Consider the following 14,169-nt stretch of genomic DNA (forward strand, 5'->3'; position numbering starts at 1 on the left):
AATCAAAATCAACTTAAGAATTGGGTCATATATTACGAACCGGAAAAGTATTTTATTTATTTCTTTTAGATTCCCAGCTTAACCAGAACCAGGTTGGGTTAACTTTTGACCATCCTCATGAGTTTAGGACCGTTTGACAATGAATCATCAGAATTATATTCCCCTAAAGTTTCAGCCTTTATGAGATACACAAGTCCCCAGAACAATCCTTACGGACCCTCACTGTAATAGAAGTATAAAACCTATATTCTTTAATTCTTTTTTACGTGTATACATAAAGAAGCGCGCCTATCTTAATCATCCATGTCCATGATAGGAAACCAGGCATTAGTGTGGAGCTGAAAAAGTGTTTCACATACAGACGCACCACTATATCAGCGCTGGACTCGCCTTTTTCTTGAGAAATCAATCTTCTTTCTTCTCTGATCTTCACTCTCTCTGTCTCTCGCCTCATCAGACTAATACAGCCTGATAGCTTGTTGAAATTGAATTACCCATCATCATGGCTTTCTTGGTGTATTTACTGGTTCTCTCAGCTTTGATTGGCCGGTCAAGTAAGCAATCTTGGTTTCTTCCTGTCTGGTGCTTGTGTTTTTTTCCTCAGCCAGATTCTGATCATGAGATGGGTTTTCATGTTTTTGTTTTTGTTTCCTTCTGAGAAAGCTTGGAATTTGTGAGATGGGTTTTTCTCTGTTTTTGATTAAAGATAATTCTGAGACATGTTTTTCCTGTGACCTTTTCATCTTTAAGATTAAAAAGAGGAAGAAAAAAGGTTGATCTTGTGGGGACTAAGACTAGCTTGTTTTATGTCTCTCTTTTTTTGGGTATTCAATAGGCGCTCTTTACTGTGTATGCAAAGATGGTGTGGCTGATCAAGTGCTTCAGAAAATATAGATTATGCGTGTTGAGCTGGAGCTGACTGTACTCCTATTATGCAAAATGGAGTTTGTTATAACCCTAACACTGTGAAAGATCACTGTAACTGGGCTGTTAATAGCTACTTCCAGCGAAAAGGACAAGCTCAGGGAAGCTGTGATTTTTCAGGCACTGCCACCACAAGTGCTAATCCACCATGTAACTAGATTTTCCTGATTTTCCAAACTTCTTTCAATTTATTTTATTTTATTTTTATTTTCGACTCAAACTTGAGGGATTTCAGTCTTTCTAATGCTCTTTCATGTTCTTTTGCCTTTTTGCTCAATGATCTGCAGCTACTTCATCTTTGTGTTTATCCCTCAAGTGCAAGGTATGTTTCCTGATTTTAAATCCTGAAACTTGTTCTGTGAATTGGGTGGAACTGGAATCCTCTTTTTATTTTCCTTTCTGTTATTTTTTAATCCATATCTTTCGTCAAGAACCAATCCTCTGTTTTCCATACCCTGTTTTAATTTTCAACAAGGATTTCATAACAATTTTTTTGTTTCAATCTTTGCAAGAACGCCTCTCAAACTGGGATGGTTTTGTAAAGAAGGTTTGATATTTTGGCGTAGATAGCCATAAAGACGTTTTTGGTTGAGCTATCCACATTCCCAGATTCTGAAGTATAGTCCATCTAAAAGGTCTTTTTGGAAATACCATCATGTTTCTTGCTTGACATTAAATCAATTAACTGGCTTGTGATCTGGATGTTTCATCAGATATTGTCCTCTTGTACCCTCCTGATGTGTTGACCCTAGATCTGTAAATTACGTTTGATCAATTAGGTTTCTTGAAAGTTCATCTAATCTCGGTTGATCAATTAGTTTGCTTCTTCTTGCAGCAACGCAGGCAGCCCAACCATTGGCACACAGGCACATCTCCTTCCACCATCGTACCACCTTCCGGTACTGGAACCGGAACAGGTACACGGAACTGGGACTGGTACCGGCACCGGTACTGGCACTGGAACCACCATGGGAAGTCCTGTTTTGGAATTAGCCCAACATCATCTACAACACATTCAATGATAGTAATTAGCCCAACATCATCTACAACACCATTCAATGATAGTAGCAGTGGTGGGGAGATTCTTGTGGAAGGCACTAAATTACTGATTCCCCTTGTTCTTACCTTCTGGCTATCTTTTCTCAGAGTCTAAATGGTACAGTGCTAGCTGTAATAGTAAGCTAGTGTTGTTATAAAGGAGAAAATACTTGGTGGTTGGGTTGGATTTTTGGATGAGATTTTGGCATTACAGAGGATGGGTAGTCTTGTAATTTATTTACCAATTGAGGAGAATCATCCAGAAAGGGAGGGACCCCACTTAGGATAAGCTAGGAATGGCATATAATTTGTTTCCTTTATTGTTGTTGTTATTATTTTTCTTTTTCTTACCTTTTCTCCATTTGTATATTTATGAGCAGCACTATTTGTTGTTCCCCACCGTCAATTTTTAATGGTATTTTCATTCCAAGATGCCCTCTCGCGCTTATCTGATCTCCTTCTTTTCACTTGGTATCCGAACCTTGTACCATCTGCTTTATGTGGATGAGTGGATGACAAGTCGTTTTGAGTTGATGGGGAGACGTTTGTGTTGTCGTTTATTTTAATTGGTGTCGTCCTTTTCCGCTTCTTGTCAGTGCAAGTACGTGTAAATATTAGAGGAGGCTGCCATAAAGTGTACTTGCAATTTTTAATTTCTTATTATAAGGTGTGGTTTTCATTAATTAATACAATTGGACGTCGATTTTGCACGTCAATTTATTTAACTTTTATTGGAAATTTAATTAATAAATAATAATAGTAATAATAATAATAATAATATAATGATAATGGAAGGATGAAATGACACCATATGGGACTTTCTTGTGTTGCGTGGACCAATTTTTGATGGACAAGAATGTGAGAGAATAATGGAGTTTGACTGATATGAATCACCGACGAATATTAAATAATCAAGGGTTCGGCTGACATTATTGTAATTCATGAACCGCCCACCTGAGCCCCTTTCTTCTTTGTATCCAGAACGTTGATTCATTGAACAGAAAATTTGGCTATCGTTTTTTTTTTTTTATCTTTTAATTTTATACAATTAAACCCACATAAAATCTACTATCAATAAATATTATGATTTTATTCTCTACACTTCTCACATTAAAAAAGGCATTTAGTTAAAATAAAAAAGCTTACTATAATAGGTGTACGGAAAATAAATAGTATACCTCGGCTTCATTCTCATCAATGGATGATGGTGTTTAGTTTCCTATTATTGAGCATATAGAAATAAAATATCCAAACCACTGACTATAGGGGCTTCCAACATGGTACGTAGAGCTAGTAGTAATTCGGGTTGGATGGGCTTAATCAAATTCATTCGGATATGAATAAGCCCCAACATAAAGCCATATATATACATATACATAAATATATGTACACACAGCTGAGACACACAAATATCTAGAGAGAGAGTGAAAAAGAGAGATTTCCAACCTGTACATGTATGATATGCCAACCACAGAGAGAGAATAATCAAACGAGAGACCACAGACCTAACCAAACATTATATCTGAGGGATTATTTTCAAGGATATTAAAAATATATCTGCTTTTTGCTTGGTTAGAGAATCTCACGGCTTAAACATTATACCTGTACATGTATGAAGTTTTTTATTATTGTCCAGAGTAAGACATGTCATGGTAGATCCTTCAAAAGGCAGCATCAACTAGAATAGAGCTTGAGCATATAAAGAGAACATGTTCTTGAGAAAACACGTTTGTATTCTCTATTTACAAAATGAATGCAGAGAATCAGGTGTGAAACTCCCATCTCATTATTAAGAATGAGGCTCATGATTCTACTTTTTCTATCTCTATCCAAATGTACCCAATATATTCATTTTGTAAATAAGTGGCTTCCAAGGCATTAATATCATTAAGTTTTTATTCTTGTTCAATGCGACACATGTACATTGTCCTCATGAGGCAAAGAATGTACGATTCCAGTCTCAGTGAGAAATATGATCACTGAACACTATATCATCATCTCATAAATCAAGTTCAGATTTTGGATACAACTCTTATAAATGGAAATAACTATAATTATTTAGCAGACCTTAGGCTTCTTAGCTCCATCGCCTGCTGATTCCTTTTCCCAAATATCTACTGCTATTGCTATTTTCTCTGTAAGTAAATGGGTAATAGGAGCTTAACACCCACATTCGTCAAACAAACTGATTTACCTGCTGGACTTTCTCTGAACAAACTCAACTATCAATTTGACAACAGAATCTGGCTTTTCTACATGAGGAAGGTGGCCACAATTCGATATTTGGCGTATAATTGCATCAGGTACTTCACAGTGAAGTCTCTGCAAAAGTAAAAAGTTCAAGATAGACTTCAATCACAGCGTTGGAGCAGAATATCATCCCTACTTCCTCACATTCAACTAAAACCCAAAGGAGAAATTAAATTATGCTTCAGAAACATGACTTCCATACACTAAGCAATCTGATATCTAGTTCATCACGTTTGAGAAAGATGAAGAGTACAATATGGAAACTAACCACGGCAAGCTTATTGCTGATGATACGGTCATTCTCACCCCAAATGATTAGTGTTTTTTGCTTTACCTGTTAAGCATAAATTGTAATGTCATACAGAGAAATGAGGATGGCAAACTGCTTTACTCAAGCATAAGGGAATTTTCATCAGCATGAATATATCGATCCAATTAAATATTTGGACATATTATGACATTTACCAACTCCATATTTATTAGCTTTCGGGGGAATCAATCCCCTCACTTCACCCCTCCCCTTCATCCTTAATTTAAAATAAACAAATTTATAATTGTTTTTCAAGCAAAAACCGTTATGCTTTTGGCGTGGTGTGTAAGTAGCCGACAGCAAAACTTTTTCTCTAAGCATGAAAGTAATATGGGCAGAAAAGCCATCATGAAACAGTTTCCTCATGCCCCATACGTAAAATATAAGCAGTTATGGAAGTACTAATAACTTTTTCACTATGCACTATTAAGACTTTGCAATTGTAATTTAGTCATGATAATTTGTAAAAACTTCTGTACAAGATAAATAACTGCAAGAGGAAATTATCGTGTCGCTGAGTTTTCCTTCAAAAGTGTGAAATGTGTATAGTTGCTTCATTCTGAGTGATAAAAGAATTGTCTGCAGTACAGCGAAATTGAACACAACTAGAAGGTGATTAATAAATGTAATGCTGTACAGCAAAGAAACTACATTGAAGCATACATATGGAAGGATTTTTTAGCAAACAAGCTTAAATAAGATGAATCGTTACAATGCCTCGTGTAATCACCAATTATCAAAACGTACACACTTCACGGGCGATGCCGAGCACTCAAATTTTGACCCATTCATCAGTGTCAACATGCTTCTCTTTTCCAAATGTCAATAAATGTGTGTGTGTGTGTGTAAAGCTTATTAACCTGTCCTATTAAGGTACCTTTCCTATCTCGGAAGCAACGTTATAACCACCACTAGTCATAAAATCCACTGTAGCATCCTCCCACCAAGGCAATAAACAATGCAAGCGGCCCACCTAGAAAATATTTTTATGAACACTGATCAAACAAATTTTTCAAAATTTGAAGCGCCCAAGTACATGATAACTGATCAGTAAGAAGGCACCACAGGCAGTCTAGGAGAACATTTGTTACACACATAGGAAATTTGGATTCCCAACTATTGTATACACACTTTTTTAGGTTACTGAACATGAAATGCGAGGATACATACCTCAGCTATGAAGCTCAATGATTCAAAGATCCAAATACTGCATTATCTGACATGAATGATAAATAAAAGTAGTGCAACTCACATTGGTCCAATCAAGACTAGTATTGAATGGTATGTCCGAAAATGTCAAATAGTTTGCATATAATCGTAATGGAGTGCTCTTCAACAAATATGCCTGAATCAAAAGAGGGCCAGTAGTCAGTATAACAATAAGTAGTTTAAGATTCTTATCGATTCTACCCTTGTTAAATTGAATAGGAAGGGAAAGGAATAATGTAATATGAAACTAAAATTAAAGACCATAGAAAATATTTTAAAAAATTATATAAAGAAAAAAATGTTTAGGCAGTAAACTTTCTGAAATGAGTTTCCGGATGATTGCCGGGGCTAAGCAGTCAAGGCTTTAGCATTTCAGTATTTAACATATAATTACCCCAGCATAAGCTACAGCTCTAGGTAACGTTGCTAGGTTTCCTGTCCCCTCAGCATATACACTTGCATCAATCAAAACAAGCTTTTCCACCTGAAAAGATGAACTACAACCAAAGGCTCAGTGCATCCCATTGTGTCACTAAATGAAGCACCTTTTTGTACTATGCAAGTTTTCCCAAATTTGGTTTATGGAAGATATTCCGAAGTTAAATTATTGGATGACACATACAGCTTCTGGATAATTGACTGCAAAGTCAATGGCAACTGCAGAGCCAAGGCTTGGTCCAACTAATATCATAGGCCTTCTAATGTACGAGTTCCAAAACTGTTGACAGAACAACTTCAACACAATTAGTAATGAATGGAAGGAAATCAAAAGAAGAGGAAAAAATTGACAAACAGTGAACGGCCATTTAGATGCACCAATATGACTTTCCTGCAAGCATACCAATCTCTAGCAGAAATTGATGCGCCATGCACAATGAGTAACAATTAGGCTAAAATCAAGGTTTGTGATGGTTATTATTATCCTTTTTTTTTAAGTCAGTACCACCACCATATATACCCTACTCTATCCTGAAACTTTCGAAAATTTTCCTAGGCATGCATCATATTGTTTCAAATAGGATACACTTGCCCTTATTGGTTATATAGCGACCTTTCTTACAAAGGAAAAAAAAAAAAAGAAAAAGAAATGTTGATGAAAAAGCCCAAACCTATATGTTACTGATTTATCATTTAATTTCACATGATTTTTTTTTTTTGGGGGTAAATTTCATTTCGTATGATTAGCAACAAAGGTAAGTAATTCAAAACAGTTTTAACTTTCAAAATTATATAATACTTCATAACTACACTGTAACAACTAGCAAGTAAGCTGCAATACTCCTTTAGAATGCACAATATTTAATGAATATATTAAGCAACCTGTAGGTACCTGATAGAAGTGATTGCGCTTTGATACCACATCGCATGGTGGAAGTTTTTCTGATAGACAAAGAAGTTTAAAAAAAAAAAGGAAGAAAATCATAACTAAAATGTTGCAGAGAGAAAGATGGAGAAAAAGAAAGGTGAAGCACACAGCTACTCATTATGAGATTTTCGGAGAACTTCACCTGCTTTGGCCAACATGGACTAGATCAGCAGTTTATAAGCAGAAAGGGATGAGTGCCATATTAAACTGAGGAATGAGGAGAATCAGAAATTACACATACATAATATTTATCATAAATATAAAAATTTCCAACTGAAACCATTTTGGCAAAATGTTTCCAAACCAAAGCAATTTGGCGGTTGAATTATATTCCAGGGGATTAGAGTCTGAAAGTGAGTTATGACAAGCTATATAATCTTATTTCAAGATCTCAAATGAAAATAAATCGAGGCAGCCTAGAGATCCAGGCAACTAAAACAAGCACGTCCGTTCTCCAGGAAAATAAGATGTTACCGATTGGGACACATACTACAAGTAACCATGGCGTCACACTCATAGTTTAACCAAGTTCTGCTCATAAGACCAGCTTTCGATGACATCCCTAGTTATTTCAAGCCACGAATTAATAGTAGGCCAGTCTAATGGTTATGTTTCAAGTCCAAAATGTTCGTCGAGACACGAAAGTAACTATATGTACATCGCCATAGCGCACAGTCCTTCTAGCAGAGTTTAGATAGGTCCGGGGAGGCAGCTATCATCCGACACCAAGCTAAACAACATTAGGCTTTTGCCATTACCGTTTTCAAGCAGCCACAATGGTAGAAACTTAAAAGAAACACAAAAGGGTGATGAAACAGGACAAAGCCCACATCTAATGTGCAATTCATAAACAAGAACGCACGAAATTTCCACTGAAAAGGCGAAATACAGAGGGGAAATGTGGGAACTTACAGGAACAGGTAGTCTCTGAATCCTCTTGGCGAGGTTTCGAGCAAATGGGTCTTTGATTTTCTCCACCTCTTTGGGAAGAAACGAAGGGAACCCATCAGCCACAACCCGGAAACGCCCTAGCATGGTGCACCTAGTAGGCATTGCTAATGCTGATGCTGATGCTGATACAGAACCGAGGGCGAAAACTTGCATGTTTGGGATTGTACAGCGCAAACTGAGCTAAGCATTGGCAATAATAGACGCTGAGGTTTTAAGCGCTGAGACAGTGAAATGAATTGAGAGCGATAACACACCAACACCATCAAGTTGAGTTTTCAAGCAGAGAGTTCGACAGCGGAACGGAATGTCAGCAAAAACACCCCATTAACGCCTTACGCATGCGCCTTGTGTTTGGAATTGCGATATTTTGTTTACGGTGAGGGACGATTAAAGACCCACCACATATCTGTACGGTACTTTGGGTTTTGCAGGAACACTGAGCTTTTCTCTGGCATGGATTGATTACTGTCCCCACCCCGAAGGGTCGTATTATCCTTTTTTCCCCTTTTGTTTTTTCCCGACCAAGATGTTTGGCAGTACGATAAACATGATTTTGAAACCAAACCATGGTTTGGGTCTCAAATTGCTTTAGAGTTTAGACTCAAAACTATAGTTTCAGGAAAAGTAAATTTATTCTGTTTCTGATTTAAATTAGAGAGATGATTGTACATGTTAGAATAGATCTCAGCGATAATATAACTTTAACACCCTTCAATTATTTTTTATAAACATATTTAATCTTATATTTTATAAGTATAGACAATATTAATTAATTATTAATTATATTATTTTATGTATTATTAATTATATTGATAAAAATATATTATTAACAATTTTATTCCTTCAAATTAAAATATATCATAAAATTTATCTTTTATGTAATTATCATATTAACTTATGTTCTTTTTAGTAATTTGTACATATAAAAAGTGCTTCTAATAACAATTATCCAAACACTCTCACTTCTCAGAATCAATTTTTTACGAAATATATTCTTTACAAAATCTATTCTCTCAAAAATCTATTCTCCAAAAACTATTCTCTAAATTATAGTTTGGTTTCATCTAAGCACTCCCCTAAATGAAAATTCAGACCATGGTACTAGGATGCCTGTTCGGCTTTTTAACAAAAATGCTCTTTGGACGATAAAATATTCTTCCTATTTTTAATATAAAATTTATTTAACCAATTTAATTAGATTAAAAAATTAGATAAATTAGTTAATTATAAGAAATATAACATATATTTTTTTAAAACAACCATAATTATTTTTTTTAATATCTCCTCCCTCACTTACTTGATTATAGTTGAGAGAGTATCTATAGAGTAATTTAAAAAAAATTGATAAATATAAAAAATAAATCTTATATTTAAGATCAAAATTAATTTAACAAATAAGTCCTATATTAAAGACCGGAAGAGTAAAATACTATATAATGAAAAATATTGAATTTGCAAGAACGAGTTTACAAATCCTTCCACCTGCTGCCTACTCTTCTCTTTCCCGATCCTCCCCTCGCCCTTCACTTCTAGGCTGTGTTTGATATGAGGGATTTGGGAGGAAATGGAGGGAAGAAGAGGGATTTTAATTATTTTTTTCTTATTTGACAACACACAAATTTTATGGGGAAGAAAAAAAATTTTAAATTTTCCCTCCCCTCCCCTGTAACATCCTAAATACTATTATAAAAAATAATTAAATAATGTAAAAATATTTCATTATTATTAAATAATAGTATTTTATTAATATTTAAAAAAAAATTGACCCAGCTTTCCACCGACTTTCGGTGGAAAAGCCGGGGGTTATTAAGAGGGAGAAGAATATGGGGGAAGACCATTGACGGAAGGAAGAATTTGAAGCTGAAAATTAAAGAGGGAGGAGGAAAATGGGGAAGGATAATAAATGAGAGAAGAAAATTGAGGAAGGACGGTTGGCAATTTGAAGGATAAAAGGAGAAGTGACCGCAAAGAATGGAAAGAAAGAGTGAGATGCGCAGAAGGAGAGACTGAGAGAAAAGAAGAGAAGTGTTAGCAGTTTGAGGAGTCATACAAGCTTTGGGGATCATATAGGTACATAAAAACACTTCTTTTTATTAAATTTTTCTTATGAATATTTCCTATATATTTAGAGTTTTATATTAGTAGTATCACTACACTGTTTAGAGAAAATTTTGTGATTTTGGTATAGAGTAAGTATTGAGTTTCAAAAATATTTGACCGTAGGAATTTAAAGATTTATTATTAAGAAATTTTAATCGGTTTAGATTTGTCCATTTATTACCTATGGTATTTAAAATCAAATTTATTTGTTGAAAAATCTGTCATTTATGATATATATCATATTTATACCGATTAAAATTAAGTTAAATAATTTATTTGGGTTGTTTGCTATATTATTGAAATTTTAATCGGTTTATAGTTGTTTATTGATTGTTTTGAGAATTTTAAACTAAGATTTTGGTTGGAAAATGTATCATTCAAGATATATAGAATGTTTTTACTGATTAAATTTAAGTTAAATAACTTACTTGGGTTACTTAATATATTATTGATATTTTAATCGGTTTAAAATGTAAAATAGGTTAAGACTATATTATTAGAAAAATTTTGAAACTGGAAACTTAAGTTATAAATTGAGATTCTTACAATATTAGATAAAAACAATATTTTATAAATATTATAATTTAAATGAGTTATTGGTAAAAAAATGTTATTTGAAGTAAGAATTTTTGGATAGTAAATATATGTATGAATATTATTAATAATAAATTCTATGTAATTTAAGTTAATTATTTGTATGTATATTAAATTGTATCTATATTATGTGTAGATTATCTTGTACTTCGGAGTTTGTAATTTGTGCTCTTATTGCTCAAGCTGTGAGGTTAAGCTTGGAGTAGAGGTAACCGGGGTTAATTTATTTTATATACACGCTTTGGATTGTAAGGTGTTTATTATGTTTTTATTTTCTTAGTTAATTTGTAAAAGTATACCTGTGAATAAAATATATATTTTATTATATGACAAATTTTGGTGAAGTGGAAAGTATGTTGATCTAATTATGTTTGAGTTGTGTTTTATTGGAAATTGTGTTTTCGTGTAGTACTGAATTTAATATACTAATATTATGTTATTAAATGAAATGAAAATGTGTTATACTTTGTTTGAAATTATATCATCTTACTTTGAAGATTGTGATATTTTGATTTATATTGTGACTATGCATGGGGTTCATATGTGGAGGATGGGATTTTGTTATGTGGAGGATAATTGTTCTTGAAGCCCGCGCGGCATGCCTACACTACGGATCCCAGTGTTTGGCCTTATTGTTAGACCCCTGTAGTTCTTCCTTTTCCTTGGCCCGGAATTGAGAATGAACTCTTGGGTAGACACCTCTTGCACCATAGTCCATTCTTGGGCGGTGTAGGTACAGGAGGGGGCCCGTTGCTTGATGTGAGTGGGGTGACCTTTGGCCGGGTTACTCAGCACAGAAAGCCCGGGTCCTTGTCAAGGAGTCATAAGGAGGAAAAAGGTGATGGGAGGGCATATTTCATTGTGTTGTTGCATATATGTACTTTTATATGAATTGTGTTGTGGATAGAGAGATGTACTCTTTTTATGTGATTGTATCTATTAAAGTACCATTTATTTCTTAAACTATATTTAAGCACTACTTCACCAACTTGCCATCCTACTTGTATATGTCATAAATTAATACTTGGTTACTGGGACTTTACGTCTCACCCCGCTGTTCATCAATACTTTTCAGGAGAGCCATCTAGTTTGGCTCGGCGTAAAGGGAAGCAACCAGAAGCATAGGCGAGCATAGCCTAGTAGTCCTCTTTTGGTTTAGGCATGTAATGTTATGTATATTGCCATCTTAGGGCCCACAACTGTGTTAACATATACTTTCCTTTGTTTGAATGACTGTATTTGATGGAATGCTGTTAAAATGGCTGAAGGCCATAAGACTCTGCTGTATGTGATACTCTTATGTGTATGCCTTATGGGCTGGGTTGAGCAACCTATGTTTCTTGTGCCCTAAGTCTTTGTGGGATAAATATTATGTTGGGCTTGTGGGCGGTTACTGTGCCCTGAGGTTTTGTTCTACGTTGTTAAACCCATGGGTGTTTTATGTATCCTGAGCCACTTGAGATGTTTTCGAATTAAGTCAAACTCTTTATAACCATGGTAGTATTTTAACACTGTAACTCAATTCTTTTTCTACCATGGTTATCATTTTAAAAATAGTTTTATAATTATGTATGAAGAAGAGGTCTTTTCATCCCCTCCAAAAATAAAAGGATTTGGAGGGAAATGGCAATATTTTGCCATATTGTGACCATTATGTCTATATTTTGTCGTATTGTGAGTATTATGCCCATATCTTAAATGAAATAAGAACAAAATTGTTCATATTAAAATATTTTTCCTTCCCCTCCCCTCCCCTCTTTTTTTTATAAATCCAAACAAAATAATATTAAAATCTTTCTACTCTTCTCCCCTCCTCTTCTCTTCATTAAAATCCCTCACCTCCCATTTCTCTCATTTAGCCAAACATATCCCTAAAGTCTAGCTCTTTCCTGTGCAGACACCATATGTGTTTATTTTCTTTACGCAAGATTCCCACTTTTAAACCAAAAAAAAAAAATTTTTACCAACCAGTTCAATAAAATAATTTTATTTAATTCAACGTAATTCTAATAAATATACACTACTTTCAATGCTCAATCATATTCCTGTTATTTTTCTTAATTTTATTTTTCCAGAAATATAGGCCTGTCTGTTTCTATTTTTTTATTTTTTATTCTGAAAGTAAGTTTATAAAATCATTTTTTAAAATAAGTTTTAAAAAACTCTGGATAATTATTCTACAAAATTACATTTGAAAATAAAAATACTAAGATCGGAACTCAAGTCTTCAAACGGCGGACAATCTATCAAGGGGATTTCCTAATTTTCTCAAAAAGTTAAGAAATAAAAAAAAGAAAATACTAAGGTAATTTTTCGGTTTAAAAGTGGGAATCTGGCGTTAAAAAAATTAATATTTTCTTTATTTTTTTACTATGAATTCGTGCGGCACCTGATCAGGCTTTGAGATTCAAAATCCAGCTCCAAACACTGCTGTTTTTGAGTTCGTGGAACAGAGGAGCATAAAAGAGAATAAATAAAAAAATTAAATTAAATAGATATTTTTAATACTTCAAATTATTTTCACCACTTTTATTTTATTTTATAAACTAAAATATTTACAAAGAAACCCCCAGTCAGTGCTCAAATTTAACTTCTTTTATTGACTCTTAGAAATCACTCAAAATACGCAATAATAACTCTAAATCGCGTTTATTAAAACTGGTTTCAGGCGCAATCTAAAAGGTCATTTGTAACTGGCGTAAGAAATTTTTTTCCACTGGTGAAGGTGAAATCCTAGATAGCATTTCACATACTACTTTTGTTGGGTGTGGGTGATAATTTTTTTTGAAATTCTTAACTTCTTAGAGTATACAAAAACACTTGTATACTTTTTTAATTTATTAATTAAAAAATTAGCTTAGTATCTTCTTTATTTTTATTTTTGTATTTTTTTGGGGAAAATTAGGAAATCATTTCTTCTCCTCTCGATGGCTTTTTCTCTGTTTGAGGACTTGAGTTCTCACCAAAGTTTTGCCCTCCAATCTTAGTATTTTTATTTTCAAATATAATTTTTAGAATAAATATCCTGATTTTTTTTCTAAAACTTACTAAAATAATTTTATAAAATTATTTTGAGAATAAAAAAATAAAAAAACAGAAAGAAACAGGCCCTACATTTTTGAAAACATAAAATTAAGAAAAATAACAGGAATATGATTAAAAATTGAAAGTAATGTATATTTATTAGCATTATGTTGAATTTAATAAAATTATTTTATTAAATTGGTTGGCAAATTTTTCTTTTGTTTTTTTTTTTGGTTTAAAAGTGGGACTCTGGCGTAAAGCAAGTAAACGCACATGCTGTGTACACAAGGGGAAGCTGGACTTTAGAGGTGAAGGCCTGGAGGGCGCCTGGCCATGGGGAAGATTGGGAAAGAGAGGAATTGTTTATGAAAACGTTTAAAAACACTGATAAGTATGTTTCATA

The 14,169-nt window shown here is 33.7% G+C and overlaps 2 pseudogenes; one reads left to right on the forward strand and one right to left on the reverse strand.

The window, feature by feature from the left end:
- Nucleotides 1–204: 204 nt before the first annotated feature.
- Nucleotides 205–2,398, forward strand: LOC114756393 (PLASMODESMATA CALLOSE-BINDING PROTEIN 3-like; annotated as a pseudogene).
- A 1,754-nt stretch (nt 2,399–4,152) lies between these two features.
- Nucleotides 4,153–8,392, reverse strand: LOC114756402 (2-hydroxy-6-oxo-6-phenylhexa-2,4-dienoate hydrolase-like; annotated as a pseudogene).
- Between the last annotated feature and the right edge of the window lie 5,777 nt (nt 8,393–14,169).

The sequence above is a fragment of the Neltuma alba genome, unplaced genomic scaffold, assembly GCF_004799145.2.
Source record: "Neltuma alba isolate B1F8T4 unplaced genomic scaffold, ASM479914v2 tig00001391_pilon, whole genome shotgun sequence".
In the NCBI taxonomy this organism is placed as follows: domain Eukaryota; kingdom Viridiplantae; phylum Streptophyta; class Magnoliopsida; order Fabales; family Fabaceae; genus Neltuma; species Neltuma alba.